This window comes from Lonchura striata, chromosome 2 (genome assembly GCF_046129695.1).
Source record: "Lonchura striata isolate bLonStr1 chromosome 2, bLonStr1.mat, whole genome shotgun sequence".
Taxonomy (NCBI): domain Eukaryota; kingdom Metazoa; phylum Chordata; class Aves; order Passeriformes; family Estrildidae; genus Lonchura; species Lonchura striata.
This window is the reverse complement of record NC_134604.1, coordinates 117,089,830-117,106,250: the sequence shown is the minus strand read 5'-3', so window position 1 is coordinate 117,106,250 and position 16,421 is coordinate 117,089,830. Positions and strand designations below refer to the sequence as shown.

At 50.1% G+C, this 16,421-nt stretch overlaps 3 long non-coding RNA genes across 8 annotated transcripts; all 3 read right to left on the bottom strand.

Moving 5' to 3' along the window:
- Positions 1 to 98: 98 nt before the first annotated feature.
- On the bottom strand, positions 99 to 1,991 carry LOC144248920 (uncharacterized). Its single transcript, XR_013342101.1, has 3 exons — positions 1,774 to 1,991; positions 1,468 to 1,521; positions 99 to 139 (listed from the first exon to the last, which is right to left on the bottom strand). It is a non-coding gene; the product is annotated as an uncharacterized LOC144248920 (long non-coding RNA).
- Positions 1,992 to 5,974: 3,983 nt separating this feature from the next.
- LOC144245966 (uncharacterized) lies at positions 5,975 to 9,232 on the bottom strand. 6 transcript variants are annotated; one of them, XR_013339556.1, is made up of 8 exons: positions 8,782 to 9,232; positions 8,640 to 8,681; positions 8,494 to 8,546; positions 8,348 to 8,391; positions 8,226 to 8,266; positions 8,007 to 8,144; positions 6,529 to 6,629; positions 5,975 to 6,379 (listed from the first exon to the last, which is right to left on the bottom strand). It is a non-coding gene; the product is annotated as an uncharacterized LOC144245966 (long non-coding RNA). The 6 variants fall into 6 exon arrangements; XR_013339554.1 differs by having other exon boundaries at positions 5,975 to 6,629; positions 8,760 to 9,232; XR_013339555.1 differs by having other exon boundaries at positions 5,975 to 6,629; positions 8,640 to 8,703.
- Positions 9,233 to 9,241: 9 nt separating this feature from the next.
- Positions 9,242 to 11,892, bottom strand: LOC144245967 (uncharacterized). The gene is made up of 3 exons (XR_013339557.1): positions 11,774 to 11,892; positions 11,040 to 11,175; positions 9,242 to 9,387 (listed from the first exon to the last, which is right to left on the bottom strand). It is a non-coding gene; the product is annotated as an uncharacterized LOC144245967 (long non-coding RNA).
- Between the last annotated feature and the right edge of the window lie 4,529 nt (positions 11,893 to 16,421).

The following is a 16,421-nucleotide window of genomic DNA, read 5'->3' as shown; positions in this document are numbered from 1 at the left end:
ACATACCATCAACATGAGAGACGGGGATGCTGATGTTTGATCAGAGTCCTGGAGCAGCCTGGAGCACGCTGGTTTCCCGAACCAGGTCTGCTGCCTTGTCTGTGTAGGGGTAGGGCTTTGTCCTCAGCCTCAGCAGGATCTGTCAGCAAAGGAGGAGAGAAAAGTAGAGTGCACCGGCTCCCAAGTGTGGGGGAACCATGTGCTGCTAAGGAAGACCACGTGCTGAAAGTGGTTGGAAGCCGGGTGGGTTTTGGGAGGACAAATTCCATATTACTTCTGCAGGATTCTGTCTACAGTTCCTGCTCTACAAACCAAATACATCAAACGACAACAACAAACAAACAAAAAAACACCACATTAAATCAACAACAACAAAATAATTACTCCTACCTCAATAACCCCATACTGCCCCAAACCATTCCAAGGAGGGCGGCAGGAGGGGCTGGCAAAGGCAGGGCCCTGCCGGGCTCCCCTCGCTGCTGCCATCCTTCTCCAGCGCCGCCGCTGAGCCGCCTTCAGCCCAAAACCCACCCAAAAATACCCCAAAATCGTCCTAAATGCCCCCAAAAAACCCACCCAAAACTACCCAAACCCTCCTAAAAATATCCAAAAAACTCACCATAAAATGCCTCAAAACCAACCCAAAACCGTCCCAAAAATATCCCAAAAAATCCACCCAAAAATACCCTAAAACCCACCAAAGAATACCCCAAAGCCCTCCCGAGAATACCCGAAAACCCTGCCCATAAACACCCTGAAACCCCAAATTAACCACTCTGAACCCCAAAATATCCCTGAGCTCCCCATACCCCAAAATTTCCTTCCCAAACCCCAAATTCCCCCCCGACCCCCAAAATTCACTTCTGGGTCTCGTCCTCGGGGGCCGGCGGCTGCCGGGGCCCCCCAGGCCCGCGGGCGGCGCCCCCAAACCCGGGGGGAGTTCGGGGTCCGAGTCGGGGTCGTCCTCATGAGCCACCAGCCTGGGGACCCAAAAACCGGGGGGAACCCCGAATCGGGGGGGGACCCAAAATTGGAGGGGGTCCTGGGGGGTTCTGGAAGGTTTTTGGGGCATCCCAGGAGGACTTTTGGGGTCTCAGGGGGTTTTGGGGGTCCCAGGAGGAATTTCAGGGGTCCTAAAGGGAAATTTGGAGGTCACAGGGGGAGTTTTGGGGTCCCAAAGAGAATTTTGGGCGTCCCAGGGAGGGCTTTGGAGTCCTGGGGAGAATTTTGGAGGTTTCAGGGGGTTTTTGGGAGGAATTTTGGGGGTCCTGGGGGGGGGGGGTTGGGGTCCTGAAGGGAATTTTGGGGGTCTCAGGGGGTTTTTGAGGGTCCCAGGGGGATTTTTGGGGCTTCTGAAGGGAATTTTTGGGTTCCCGAGGCTGTTTTTGGTGATCCCGGGGCTGTTTTGGGGGGATCCCGCCGGGTATTTTTGGGGGTCCCGGGAGTGTTCTTGGGGTCCCCCCTCACCAGTCCATGGCCGGCTCCACTCCCCGGTTCCCGGTCAGCGCCAGCGCCTTCGCCCTGCGGGACCGGGGGGCTCCCGGTTATTTTTGGGGGGTCCCAGAGGGTTCTGAGGGGTTCCCGGCGGGTTTTTTGGGGGTCCCGGTGGAGTTTTGGGGGTCCCGAGGGCTCCGGGGCCTGTCCGTGTGTCCCGCTCCCGCCATAATCCCATTCCCGGTGCCGGTGCCGGGTCCCCTCCGGCTGCTCCCGCCCGCCCTCCCCCGCTGTCCCCCCGGTGCCGCCGCCCTCAGCGCGCCGGGCCCCGAATCCCACCTCCAGCAGCGCCTCCAGAGCCGCCCGAGCCCGGTCCCACCGCCCGCCGCCATCACGGCGGCGCCGGGCTCCCGACACGTGGGGGACGGCGGCCGGCGAGGGACAGAAAGGCACAAAGCGTTCCGGTACGGACGGCGGCCGGAACGGGACAGAAAGCCTCCCTCGCCGCTGCCATCCTAATCCGGCGCCGCCGCGGAGCCGCCTCCAGCCCTCCCCTCACTCACAGACACCGCCCCGCTCGCCGCTCGCTGCCGCCCCTCGCCCCTCCCGCCGGTTTTGCCGGGCGCTGGCTGGGGGGCTGCAGTACCGCCCTGTGCCCACAAGGCGGCAGCACTTTTCAAGCGAGTCCGCGCCAAGCCACTCGCAAGAGGGAGGCCGCGGGCGGCCGGGCTGCAGTACCGCCCTTTGTCCACAAGGCGGCAGCACTTTTCAAGCGAGTCCGCGCCAAGCCACTCCCAAGAGGGCGGCCGTGGGTGGTGGGGCCACAGTACCGCCCTGTGTTCACAAGGCGGCAGCACTTTTCAAGCGAGTCTGCGCCAAGCCACTCGCAAGAGGGCGGCCGTGGGTGGCGGGGCTGCAGTACCGCCCTGTGCCCACAAAGCGGCAGCACTTTTCAAGCGAGTCCGCGCCAAGCCGCTCCCAAGAGGGCGGCCGGGCTGCAGTACCGCCCTTTGTCCACAAGGCGGCAGCACTTTTCAAGCGAGTCCGTGCCTAGCCGCTCCCAAGAAGGCAGCCGGGCTGCAGTACCGCGCTGTGCCCACAAGGCGGCAGCACTTTTCAAGCAAGTCCGCGCCAAGCCACTCGGTGGTTTTGCCGGGCACTGGCTGGGGGGCTGCAGTACCGCTCTCTGCCCACACGGCGGCAGCACCGCGCCGTCCCCGCCGGCACGGCCTCGGCAGCGAACGCCCCAAAGCGTCCGCGCGGGAAAGAACGGAACAAAAAGCCTGCCTGCGACCCGATAGGAACCGAAAGAAAAAAGCTTTCCTCTTAAGCTGCATTTCAATATGCTTTATTTTTCTATTTTTCATATTTATATTCACATTCGGATTTGTAATGGATATTGATGGAAAATTATATTTTCATAATTTCTTACATTTATTCCTATTATATTTTATTTCAGATTTTTATACGTATCTTAATAGGTATCAGTAGAAGTCAGGGGAGGGTGTGTGGCTGGGGGCGGGGCCAGGGGAGGGGGTAAGGACGGGGTGGGGGTTAGGGGGTGGGGTCAGCATCGGGGGCGTGGTTAGGGGCGGGGTCAGGGTGTGGGGGAGGGGGTGGAGGGTGGGTCAGGGAAGGGGTTAGGGTAGAGGGAGGATTCAGGGTGGGGGTGTGGCTACCAGACAGACCCCTCCCCTACCCAAAAATATTGTCAGGCGCAGCAGTAGAAAATTTGATGCTACCAGGGAGTAAAAATTTTTATTTTTACTTTGATGCTCCCAGGGAGTAGAAATTTTTATTTTTAAAGTTGTTTTCTTTTTTTACTTCCTCGGAGCACAGTATTTTCTACTCCTGCTTTTTTATTCTAAGTACAGAAAGGAAAAAAAAGAGAGAAAGAGAAGGAGACAGTGAGAAGAAGAGGAGAGAGAGAGGGAGAAGAAGAAAAGGAGAGAGCAGGAAGAGGAGAGAGTAAGGAAAAAGAGAGATGAGGAAGACAAGAGAGTGAGAAGAAAAAGAGGAGAGAGGAGGAAGAGGAGTGAGAAGAAAGGGAGAGAGATGAAGAAGAGTGTGAGAAGGACAGGAGAGAGCAAGAAGAGGAAAGCGTGAGAGGAAGAAGAGAGTGTGAGAAGGAAAGGAGAGAGTGACAAGAGGAAGAGAGAGGAGGAAGAGGAGTAAGTGAGAGGAAGAAGAGGAGAGAGGAGGAAGATGAGAGAGAGGAGAGAGTGAGAAGGAGAGAGTGAGATGAAGAGGAGAGAGTGGGAGGAAGAAGTGAGAAGAAGAAGAAAGGAGGAAGAAGAGAGAGGAGGAAGAGGAGAAAGTGAGAGGAAGAAGAGGAGACGGAGAGGAGGAAGAGGAGAGAGAAGAAGAATAGGAGAGAGGAGGAAGAGCAGCGAGTGCGAAGGAGGAGAGAAGAGGAAGAGGAAAGAGAGAGAAGGAAAGGAGAGAGTGAGATGAAGAGAGTGTGAGAAGAAGAGGACAGAGTGAGAAGAGAGAGTGAGAAGAAGAGGAGAGAGGAGAAAGAGGAGAGAGTGAGAAGAAAAGGAGAGATGAAGAGAGTGTGAGAAGAAGAAGAGAGGAGAGAGTGACAAGAGGAAGAGAGGAGGAAGAGGAGTGAGAGGAAGAAAAGGAGAGAGAGAGGAGGAAGATAAGAGAGAGAAGGAGAGTGAGAAGAAGAGGAGAGAGGAGGAAGAGGAGAGAGGAGGAAGAGGAGAGAGGAGGAAGAGGAGAGAGGAGGAAGAGGAGAGAGGAGGAAGAGGAGAGAGGAGGAAGAGGAGAGAGGAGGAGAAAAGGAGAGAGAGAGAGATGAAGAAGAGAGCGTGAGAAGAGGAGAGAGTGAGAAGAAGAGGAGAGAGTGAGAAGAGAGAGGAGGAAGAAGTGAGAGGAGGAAGAGGAGAAAGTGAGGAGAGGAGGAAGAGAAGAGACTGAGAAGAAAAGGAGAAAAATGAAGAAGAGAGTGAGAAGAAGAGGAGAGCGTGAGAAGAAGAAAAGAGAGTGAGAACAAGAAGAGGAGAGGAAGAGGAGAAAGTGAGAAAAGGAGAGAGGAGGAAGAGGAGCAAGTGAGAAGGAGAGAGTGAGATGAAAAGGAGAGTGTGAGAAGAAGAGAGAGTGAGATGAAGAAGAGGAGAGTGAGATGAGAGAGTAAGATGAAGAGGAGAGAGTCAGAGGAAGAAGAAAGAGGAGGAAGAAGAGAAAGTGAGAAGAAGAGGAGAGGAAAAGGAGAGAGAGAGGAGGAAAAGGAGAGAGAGAAGAAAAGGAGAGAGGTGAGAAGTGGAGAGAGTGAGGAAGAAGAGGAGAAAGTGAGGAGAAAGGAGGAAGAGGACAGAGTGAGAAGAAAAGGAGAGAGTGAGAAAAAGAAGAGGAGAGAGGAGGAAGAGGACAGAGTGAGGAGAAAAGGAGAGAGAGATGAAGAGAGTGTGAGAAGAGGAGAGAGTGTGAGGAGAGAGTGTGAGAAGAGGACAGAGTGAGAAGAAGAGAGAACAAGAAGAGGAGAGAGGAAGAAGAGGAGAGGAGGAAGAGGAGAAAGTGAGGAGAGAGGAGGAAGAGGAGCGAGTGAGAAGGAGAGAGTGAGATGAAGAAAAGGAGAGTGTGAGAAGGAGAGTGAAAGGAGAGAGTAAGAAGAAGAGGAGAGTGTCAGAGGAAGAAGAAAGAGGAGGAAGAGGAGAAAGTGAGAAGAGGAGAGGAGGAAGAGGAGTGAGAAGAAAAGGAGAGAGTGAGAAGAAGAGGAGAGAGGAGGAAGAGGAGTGAGGAGAGAGGAGGAAGAGGAGTGAGAAGAAGAGGAGAGAGCGAGGAGAAGACGAGGATAGTGAGAGGAAGAAGAAGAGAGAAGAAGAGAGCAAGAAGAAAGAGTGAGAAGAAGAAAAGGAAGAGAGTAAGAAGAAAACAGAGCAAGAAAAATAAAAGAGAGATAAAAAGAAAAACTAAAAAAGTCAGATTGGAAAGAGAAAGGCAAAAGAAAGGAGGGGTAAAGAGAAAAAGAGTGAAAGACAAACAGAAAAGGAAGCACTTGAAATGAAAGAGAAAAGCAAATAGAGAGACAAGAAAAAGAAGAAATAGAGCTGAAAACCTACAGGAAAACAAATGGAGAGACTGAACACAAGGTAGGGTTCAAGAGAGAAAGAAATAGAGAGTTAGACAAAAAAGTTAAAGTTGGACAGAAAAGGAAAAAGGGTCAGAGACAAAGACAATGATAGCAAGTGTTAGAAAGACAAAGGCTGACAAAGAAAAAAAAAAAGAAGAAAACATAGTGAAACCTAGATTGAAAGAGACAGACAAAGAGACATGGGGAAATACATGTAGAGGAATGGAAGAAAATAGGGTGAGAAGGAAATAGGGTTAGAGAAACATAGAGATGTGTTAGAAATGGAAACAAAGGAAAACACAGCCAGAGACAAAGAGTTACACATGGAAGGATAAAGTGAGGAATAGACTAAAGAGGAAAGTAAGAGGCAAAGGGAGAAAAAGGGTGAAAATGATAGGACTCAACCACACCAAAGAAAGACAGGAGATGAATGGTGGGCAGGGCAGAGGGTAAGAGGCATCATTATTAGGGCTGATTAATCTTTATTCCCTTAAACTTCAGCAATACACAGGGAAACAATGCATACAAATGCAAGTACAGAGACAAATACAACAAAGAATACATCATACCTAGGCACAAAAGTACAAGTCCAATTTACATACAGCAAAATACATCAAAAGACAGGAACAACTGCAAAGACAGAACAATATAATGTACTACAAGCCAAATACATATTGACACAATATAACCGTGTCTCCATTTCAGAAAAGTCCACAACGCTTTTATTGTTATGACGCACCCGGAACAAAAACGGCGCAAAACGCTCCGCCGACGTGCACGCCCCCTTCGCGTTACGCACAAACTCACATTCACGGCAACTCGCTCCAGAGACTCCCAAAAAATCCTCCTGCCTGATGAAAACCCCCCCTGAAAGGCAAAGGCCATACACACAAGGTTGTATCTGCTCCACACACACACACAGCTGCAGACACAAGCACACACAAACTCTCACAGACAGACACAGACAGTCACACTCTCACACATTCTTCTGCTGACACGCTGGCTGCCACCCTTACGTGAAACGCTGCACTGAAGAATATGCTTAAACGCTTCTTCTGACCGCAGGACCTCCATGTCAAATGGTAGATTCCAGGAAATTCTGTAGGGACCCGGGGACCTACGAGACAAGGGGAGGCGGTCAGTGACTGACTATCTGAGAGCTAGGAGCTATACCAACTCTGGGCCCATCAGTGTTGTACCCCAAACCCCGTAGAGAACAGATGAACAGCAAAGCTTTATAACTGCTCTACCTGAGCGTGACTACTTGCCCGGGCAAGGCAGCTCCGATCATAATTGCCACAACAGAGGTGCATACAACATAAGGCAACGTAGGTACATACAGTATAAGCACAAACATCATAAGGCAACGTAGGTACATACAGTATAAGCACAAACAACATAAGGCAACGTAGGTACGTACAGTATAAGCACAAACAACATAAGCCAACGTAGGTACATACAGTGTAAGCACAAACAATATAAGCCAACGTAGGTACGTACAGTGTAAGCACAAACAACATAAGCCAACGTAGGTACGTACAGTGTAAGCACAAACAATATAAGCTAACATAGGTAGGCGCAACATACGCACATACAATAGAAGCAGACACAGGTAGGTGCATCATAAGTGCATACAACGTAAGCTGACAGAGATACAAGATAAGTGAGGACTTGATATAATTCTCCAGAAGACTAATTTTTGAGCCCTATATCCTTTGAGAAGGCAGATGCTACGGAACTACTGTGGTCAGGTGATGAGGGGCTAATAAGCTCCATACGGAAGTCCATGAGAAGGGCTACCAAAACTGAGAATGAAGACGGATGAGAACATCTCGTGTACATCGTCCGGACCCAAAAAGTGAATATGTAAAAATGCCAGAATAATTGATATCCGGGAAGGTACGTGAGCAAAATATGGCCGATACGGCACAAAATGATGTTGCTAAAGCATGGAGATGTAACAAAGGCCTATGACACAGACAACGTGACACGGACACAGACAACGTGACACGGACACAAGTGGAAACTGCCTGGCAATTTCACCTTATGGACCCAAGATTCCTAGCCCAAGATGAGCCATGGGCTGATGATGCCAAAGAAAAGAAAGCCCTAGGGCAGTAGCACTTGATGATGACATGCAACTCCTTTCAAGATGTTAGTGCCAAAGCACTTAAGAGGAAGCCTAAGAAGCTCAGTAGGCCTAGAGAAGGAAGAAATGACTACAGGGTGACTGTAGCTATAGCTCCAGACATGAAGGCGGGCTCCTATGGTGAAAAGATCCACGACAACGTCAAGAGTCAAAGAAGGCCGCCGATGCGAACGTCACGAGAACCAGAGAGGGATCGGAACTGCCCTGCCCGGCGAAGACTCTGGGGGGGCTGAGGAGAAACCCTCTCCCTTTGCTCCCGAGGGGCCCGTCCCACTATGGGCCTATTCTCCAAGCTAACATCAAATAGCCTCCTGTGATAGTAAAGGTTTTCCCCCCATCTCCCACCTACTGGCCCCAGCACTTGGCTTTTGCAAGACAACCGGATGGAATCCAATGTCAGTTGGATGTGGACGGCGAGACGTTCTCTGCATCAGCTTCGGTGCTGCTGTTTCCAAACTTCAGCTACGTTCCTCCTCAGGGTACCTAAGACAAAACAGAAAATGCAACTAGTGCCCACGAAAAGAGGAATCCCCGAAAGTCCGACACACCGCTGCCCCGGCTCACCTGAAGTCTTAATTTGACTCCACAAGCTGCCTGGAGGATACCTGAAAAACAAAAGGGTACACACTTAGCATGCTGCTGCATAAGGGTCACCTGTGAGTCACTGTGCCAAAATGCCAACTCACCCGCTCGCCTCTGTTCCTTCACACAGCTAGGGCAGCGACAGCACCTGCAAAAAAACAAAGCAAAACAACCCACACTGAGATACTGTGAAAACAACATCCCCCTGACCTGAAAAGCACACCCACCCAGACCTTACGCTTGCACCCACCTGGCCTTGGACATCCAGACATCCGGACCAGGGACATCTTGCAAGATGACTGCCTAAAATAAAACAAAGTAACCAAGAGTGGATGCTTAGAATTGCACCAAAACCTGAAACCTGAGCAAGAACAACTCCTTCTGTCCACTGCTCACCTGGCACACAGGGCCTTGACTGCTGCTATCTGCCTGGACCTCCTAAAAATAAAGGCAAAGAACACTGCTCTAACACGGTCACTATTTAGGCTTCCCCTGAAAATGCAAACAATGACTGACCCGATCATGGGAAAACCCTCACCCAGGACTGGGGCTCTCTGCCACTGATCTGAACTGTCTGCATCTGAAAGGAAGTTAGGACTAGTGTCAAATGGCTGCAGGACAACTTAACAGCACCAAACATGTTATGTCAATCTCCTGATACAATCTAGAGCCCAACTACACCCTGCAAATTACAAATTTCAAGTCCCCAGGACTTGTGCTATTACAGGCTATGCAGCAGGGCAGAGCAGCTGTGGGACAAATACGTGCAGACACCCGTGACACAGGACAGGGAGAGAGAGCTTTTGAGGAGAAGAAAGGACCGAGAGACCCAAAGAACACAGAGTGCACCAGAGACAAGTGACAGGACACACACCAGAACTGCTCTGCCCTGAGCACCTCAGCACTGTGATCAAAACAGACACTTTCCCTTTAGCTGGTCTAAGGGGACACTTCTTGCACATCCCTGCCCCCAAAGCTGATTCAAAAGGCCCTCCCATCACCCCACTTTCACCCCCACTGTGGGCCTTAGCCCTCCACTTATCTCTCTGGCATCTGGGGATGAGAATCCATGTCGCGTGCCAATGGAGGCTGCCTCGCCTGTGGGGAATGTCCTATGGTCACCGGGCTGTGGTCCCGTGCTCAGCTACAATCGAGAACACCAAACATCACTGCACGATCTCAGCTGCACAGCAGCCACAACCCAGCAATTCTGCTGCTCACCATTATTCTCCTGAGAACGCCGGGCAAATAATCCACTTTGCTGTGTTGTGCCAAAAACACGCCCGGCCCTTAACAGGGAGAGACCCTGTCAGGCACCGCCTCAGAGAAGAACCGAGCTGTACTGGGGGGACACACCCAGCCAACGTGTACAAGTTAAACAGAATTTTCTCTCAGAACTGGGACTTTCAGCACCCCCCAGGTGCTACTCGACTGCCACAGACACACAGAGGGCTTCGTGAGGCGCTCTGGGGTTGGCCAGTCCTGCTCCAAGCTCTGCTGATGCCTCTGTGGTTTTAACGCTGTCCTCAAGGAGGTGGTAGAACCTCACAGTATTTGCCCCTGGAGCTTAATTTCTGAAGTTTTCTTTGGGAAACACATCCACTTCCTACTTAACAATGCAGTCCCCTCTCCTGCTCTCGGGAAGAGCTGCCCACAGGCATGGGAACCACCTCTCCTCTCCTCTGCCCTTAAAACACTGTGTTACTGAGGCCAACTACTTCCAGACCAAGACTGTCCATGCAGGGACAGTGTCCCTTCTCTTTAGGGTCAGGGAAAAAGGGCAGAAGCACCCACAGAGATTCACTGCCCCTCTTGAGCACAAAGCACCGTGAATCTGCACCTCCTTCTGCTTGCAGGGAAGATAATAAAATATATTTTATTTAATATTATATTATATTTAATATTAATTATAGTTAATATTATAATAAAGATAATATAAAATATAATAGGGAGCCCTACAAACTGACATCAGGAACCTGGACTGGTGAGTTTTCTTTCCCAGGGAAAATGGCCTGTGATTGTGCCCAGAGCTCCTTGGGTCTTAGGGTGAGGCTGACTGGAAATAATCCGAATATTAAAGGATATATTCAGACCCCAGCTGCCCCCCCCCCCCAAACTTGTGCTTTTCTGACAGTGCCAAGGGAGCCCTTCAAACTGACGCCAGGAACCTGGGCTGCTGAATTTGCTTTCACCAAGTAGATATCCCTCATTTATTCACAGGGCCCTGCAATGCCCCTGGGTTGTCAGGTCCTAAATTTCCTTTTGCCTCCTCAATGTCAAAACAGCGCAGGATTTCTCCCAGTCCAAATCTCCCATCCCCAAGTACTCAGGGTTTTTTATTTCTTACCAAATACCTGTTGCAAACTGACAGTACAAAGCTTGGGGCTTGATATTTTCTGTGCTGGATTTCACCTCAAGAAATCTGCCACCATAAAACCCTAACCACAACCACTTCGCTTTGCTCAGAAATCACAACCTTCAGACCAGCATTATGGCACCTTACCCACTGGCCCTCCACTGGCACCTTCCCAAAGCATTCCAGTACATTCCAGTAGTACTCTGCATTTTCAGTGGGCATTCTGTCAGACCCACATCCTGACACTAAAAATGCACCAAGGAATTCTACAATAGCCATTAGGAAGGCATAACAATTCTCTAAAAGTCACCAGAGAAAGCCTTCAAAATTCCCCTAAATATTCCTAATAGCCCTGCAAAAAAAAAACAAACACTCAAGGAAGCCTGCTCAGCCTCCAAACCCCTTCCTGTTGCTCTCTAGCCCACAGATGTCATCCCTACCTTTTAGCAGCGGGTCCTGTTGTCCTCTGAGGGTTCTGGCGTTGTCCTGGTGCGAGGGTCGCTGCCCTGTCCCACTGGGAGGCTTCCGGTGTGGTCTCGCTGTCAGGCTTGCTGTGCTGTGCTGCTGTTGTTGGGGCTGAAAAGGGAAAAGGCTGCTTAGGGTGAGGTACGGGTGGCGTGAGGGGTGCCGTACCTGTACCCTAACTTGCCTCCTAAGCTGTACCCTGTAGCCCTGATCTCCACTGGACTGTCCAGCCCTCAAGGCCTCACCCTTTACCCCTGACCCCTCGCTCTGCCCCCCAGCCCTCAGGCTCTGGCTGTCACCCTCAAGCCCCCTCTCAGCTGCCCCTCAGCTCCTGTGTGCCACCCTTAATCCCTCTCCTCTGCCCCTCAGCCCCCAGCTTCTCTGTGTCACCCTCCAGCTGCCCCTGCCCCCCTCAGCATCTCTCTGTGTCACCCACTGTCCCCTCCCCTGTTCCCCCCTCAGCTCCCAGCCTCCGTCACCCTCAAGGCCCCACAGTGCCCCTCAAGCTGCCCCTCAGCCTCTATGCCATGAAAAGACCCTAAAACCCCATAAAAATGCGCTAAAAAAACCCCACATCTTCAAAATGCCTTAAAACCCCCACAAAAACATAAAAATAGCCTCAGAACGCCCTTAAAATACAATAAAAATACCCTACTTTAAGACACCCCTAAAAGCCCCCAAAGAAGCTTTTAAAAAAAAAAATCCCTACATATTCCTAAGAGCTCTTAGAACAGCTCCATAATCCTTAAAACACATCGATAAGACCCTAAAAACCAGCGCAGCGAGGGAGGCTGGAAGATGCGAAGCCGCGCTCCCGGCCCCGGGCGCAGCGCGGCTCCGGCAGGAAAGCGGCTCCTCCGGCAGGCAGAGGCGGCGCCGCGCCGGCAGACCCCCGCCCGCTGCCCCCGGCCCGGCGGGGCCGGCACCGGGCCCGGGGGGCCCCGGCGGCGCCCGAGCCCCGCGCCCGGAGCGGCGGCACCGGCCGGCACCGGCCCCGGCCGCCCTCGGCCCGCGGAGCCGCCTCCAGCCCTCCCCTCACTCACAGACACCGCCCCGCTCGCCGCTCGCTCCCGCCCCTCGCCCCTCCCGCCGCTTCGGCCGGGCTCCGGCTGGGGGGCTGCAGTACCGCCCTGTGCCCACAAGGCGGCAGCACTTGTCCAGAGGGTCCGCGACACGATGGCGGCCCGTGGGGACCTTGACGGAGAGAGGCGTTTTTCGCCCATGCCTGTCGGCTCCCGCCAAAAACCCGCACGCTCGCGGTGCTGCTGACCCCACAGCCCGTGTGCACGACACCCGAAACTCCGCGGAAAATCCCGTCGTGGGGCGCCGGCGTTGCGCGCAATTCACGCAGTGTAAAAAACAGACACGGGTCCTCGAGTTTCAACGTCCTCGTTTTCGCGCCCTCTCGAGAAGGTCAAGCGAGGCCGCGCCACGCCACTCCCAAGATGGCGGCCGCGGGCGGCGGGCTGCAGTACCGCTCTCTGCCCACACGGCGGCAGCACCGCGCCGTCCCCGCCGGCACGGCCTCGGCAGCGAACGCCCCAAAGCGTCCGCGCGGGAAAGAACGGAACAAAAAGCCTGCCTGCGACCCGATAGGAACCGAAAGAAAAAAGCTTTCCTCTTAAACTGCATTTCAACAAAGCTTGGTTTTATATTTTTCAGATTTATACTCACAGTCGGATTGGTAATGGATATTGATGGAAAATTGTATTTTTATCATTTCTTACATTTATTCCTATTCTATTTTATTACATTTTATTTTTTATACATATCTTATTAGATTGCTTACATATTTCTATAGTTAGATTTAGATTTCTAAAAGGTTTGTATTGCTTAAAATAAAACCCTGCCTCTATCCAAGTAAAAATCTTTTAAAAAAAACCCTTTATTTAAACTCAATTTAAATGTATCTCTACTTTTCGCATTTATATTCAAATTTATATTTTAAATGTAGATTGATGTATGATGCTATTTATAGTCTATCTCTTCCTAATACTAATTTTTATTTCTATTTCATATTTTTATATATACACCTGTATACATTGATTATATATTTCCACATTTAGAATGATAGCAAACTAAAATGTATATTCATATCTTTTCCATTAAAACCCTGCCTCCAACCAAATAAAAACAAAAAAGCCCTTTCTTTAAACGATTTTCGAATATTTTTATATTTTTTTCATCATTATAGCCACCTTTTAACTTCTACTTTATATTGATGCATTTATAAATATATTTTATACATATATAATAAGGTAGCGAGATAGATAAATTATTTTTTAAATTCTATTTCATACACACTGCTAATACTTATGTTTACTTACCTTTGAATTTTTATATAGATCTTAACGTATTTAGGATATATTTCTATACAAAGATTTCTAATTTTATTTTATTTCTATTTATAATTTTTATAATAAAACCCCTACCTAATACCAAATAGAAAATAAAAATCCCCTTTATTCTAAATTATATTTAAATATTTCTATATTCCTATTTTTGATTTTTACAAGTACTTATCTATTCTATCACAACATATTGAGGTACTATATTTCGATATATAGTATTTATGACATGAAATGCGTTATAATAAGACACATACAGTAAAATACGCATTAGGTACTGTATTGATTCCTATTGTTTTGTAATATTCATATATCCACATGTATTAATTATACATTTCTGTATGGACATTTATGTTTATAATCGATATTTATATGCATATAAGCATATAAAATACTCCATATCAAACAAGGTTATACCTAATTGTAATGGACAGCATTATTTATGTTACATGTTTAATGTATATGTTTTCCATTTACATTTAAAATTGAAGTTTTATATTCCCATTATCATGTTTATGCATGTGTTCTATTTCAATAGAGTTCTAGTTAAAACTTTGCAGTTATAATCGAATTCCTAAAAATAAAATGCCAAAACAAACAGCATCAAATTCCCACCAGTACCGTCCAACAAATTCAGAAAGGCTCCACCAGCCAAACAACTACCAGCAAAAAAAAACCCGCACTACACTCCTTTCACTAGCAGCTCTTATCACGTCACAAAAACGAAACAAACATTTTAAAAACCCTATAGAAACCCACAGAGCAAATCACAAAAACCACTCTAAAGGAAAAAAAAAAAAAGCCAACTAACTTACCATACTCCAAACCATACAAGAGACCCCCAACGTTTCTAAAAAAAATAATAACCAAAACTCTACCACTACACTAAGTCATAAAGAGAACCCAATGCTCTATAAAATTAACTAAAAAACCCACCAAATAATTACAGATATAAAAATATGGGAACCACGAAGAAAAAAAAATTCACCCCCCAAATAAAATAAACACCTAAAGAGATCCACCATGGAAATGCCCATGCTCCCAAAAATAAAACCAATAAAAAACAACAACCAAACACATCAGACTACAAAAAAATATATATATATATTAACAACAACAAAATAGGTATTCCTAACTCAAGAAACAAAAATTGCCTCAAACCATCAAAACACAAATACCACCTAGAAAGAAACACGTCGCCAAAAGAGAAATGTAACCACAAACAATATCTCCCAAGTTCTCTGCAACAATGAAACATACACGGCAATCAAATAAGCCAAATGAATGAAACCCCTATAATGTAATAAACAAGAATGCATTAATCAATATTAAATAAACCTCACCGATTAACTCCAGGCCACTCCCTCAAGCCCACCAAAACAAACACTACGCACTCGCGCTAATAAAAGCCTCACAAACCGAATTGAAAAACGACCATCTACTCCATGCTCCGACCCATAAAAACCAGTGTAAACCTTTAGAAACGCATCCTTAAAAAACATAAGAACCGATCAAAAATAAATCCAACAACAACACTCCACCCAAAAACAAAAACCGTGCCACGAGCACCCGAAGCAAGAACCGTAAAAACCAAGAAGCGCCCGGGGCCCTTCTCCTACAGCGACTCTGATCAAAAGCCACCGATCCCAGGAGCTCCTCAGGAGCGCCTCAAAAGCAGCGCAGCGAGGGAGGCTGGAAGATGCGGAGCCGCGCTCCCGGCCCCGGGCGCAGCGCGGCTCCGGCAGGAAAGCGGCTCCTCCGGCAGGCAGAGGCGGCGCCGCGCCGGCAGACCCCCGCCCGCTGCCCCCGGCCCGGCGGGGCCGGCACCGGGCCCGGGGGGCCCCGGCGGCGCCCGAGCCCCGCGCCCGGAGCGGACGGAGCGGCGGCACCGGCCGGCACCGGCCCCGCCCGCGCCGCCTCCCCCGCCCGCCGGCCCGGCCAAAGCTCCGCTCGGCTCCGCACGGCTCGCACCGGCGCGGCTCCGGCGGGCCCGCGGCAGCCCAGCCGCGCCCAGCTCCCCTTCCGCCCCGGCCAGCCCCGGCACTGCCGGCAGGGCTCCGCGCCTGACCCTTCGCTGCCGGGCCGGGGGCAGAAGAAGCGCCCCGAATGCAGCGGCACAGCCCGACCCCCGCCCTGCCAGCGCTGCCACGGCTGCAGCTCCCTTCCTCTGAAGGCCCGACACTGACGCCACGCTCCGGCGCTCACCTCACCCCAACAAGGGCACAGAAACGTGGGCTCCCCTTCAACTGCGTCCCCTAGAAGAGCAGAAAAGAAGCGGCTTGCCTCGAATGATAGCAAAAGGGGGTTTTTACCTCAATCCAGACCTCTTAAAAGGCGGGACCATAGGGCAGCACCACAAATTTCAAACTCAGGATGACGAAATTTCAAAGGGAAAGAAAAAAAGTCCCCACTACAAAGACGCACCGGCTCACCTGCTTGGCTGCTGCTTCTCGGCACAAAGGTTTGTCCCTCGGCTCCTCCTTTAAGCAATGCTCCACGTACCCAAGTGTGTATCCAGGGGATCCCCCGGACCCTGTCCAAAGCGCTCACCGTCCTTCCAGGAGACAGCCCCGGGAGCCCCCCATAAACTCCTCTCCTCCAGCAGCTCCGTGCAAAAGCCAGCGAAGGCAAACCCTCGCCCTAAAATAACCTCCCTCCTCCCTCCCCCCTCCTCCCCGGCAGGAGCCGCCCCTCCTCATCATCCTCACAGCTCACACCTGGGGCTGCTCTAAGCCCTCATCATCCTCACAGCTCACACCTGCCGCTGTTGCCGCACTCCAACAGCGTCTCTCCGTCTCCAGCACACAGCCCACTTCTCACAGACACAGATTCATTGGAAATCTGCTATGGGTGTTGCCTTTTCTTAATCCATCTGGTTACACGATTAAAACACATATATGCATTGATGGTTATTGAGAGAAAGCTTTCCCCTGGAGAAAACAGTCCTTTTGCTGGCACACTTTGATACACCTTCGTGAAAAGCAGAATCAGCACCAACTCCTAAGACCC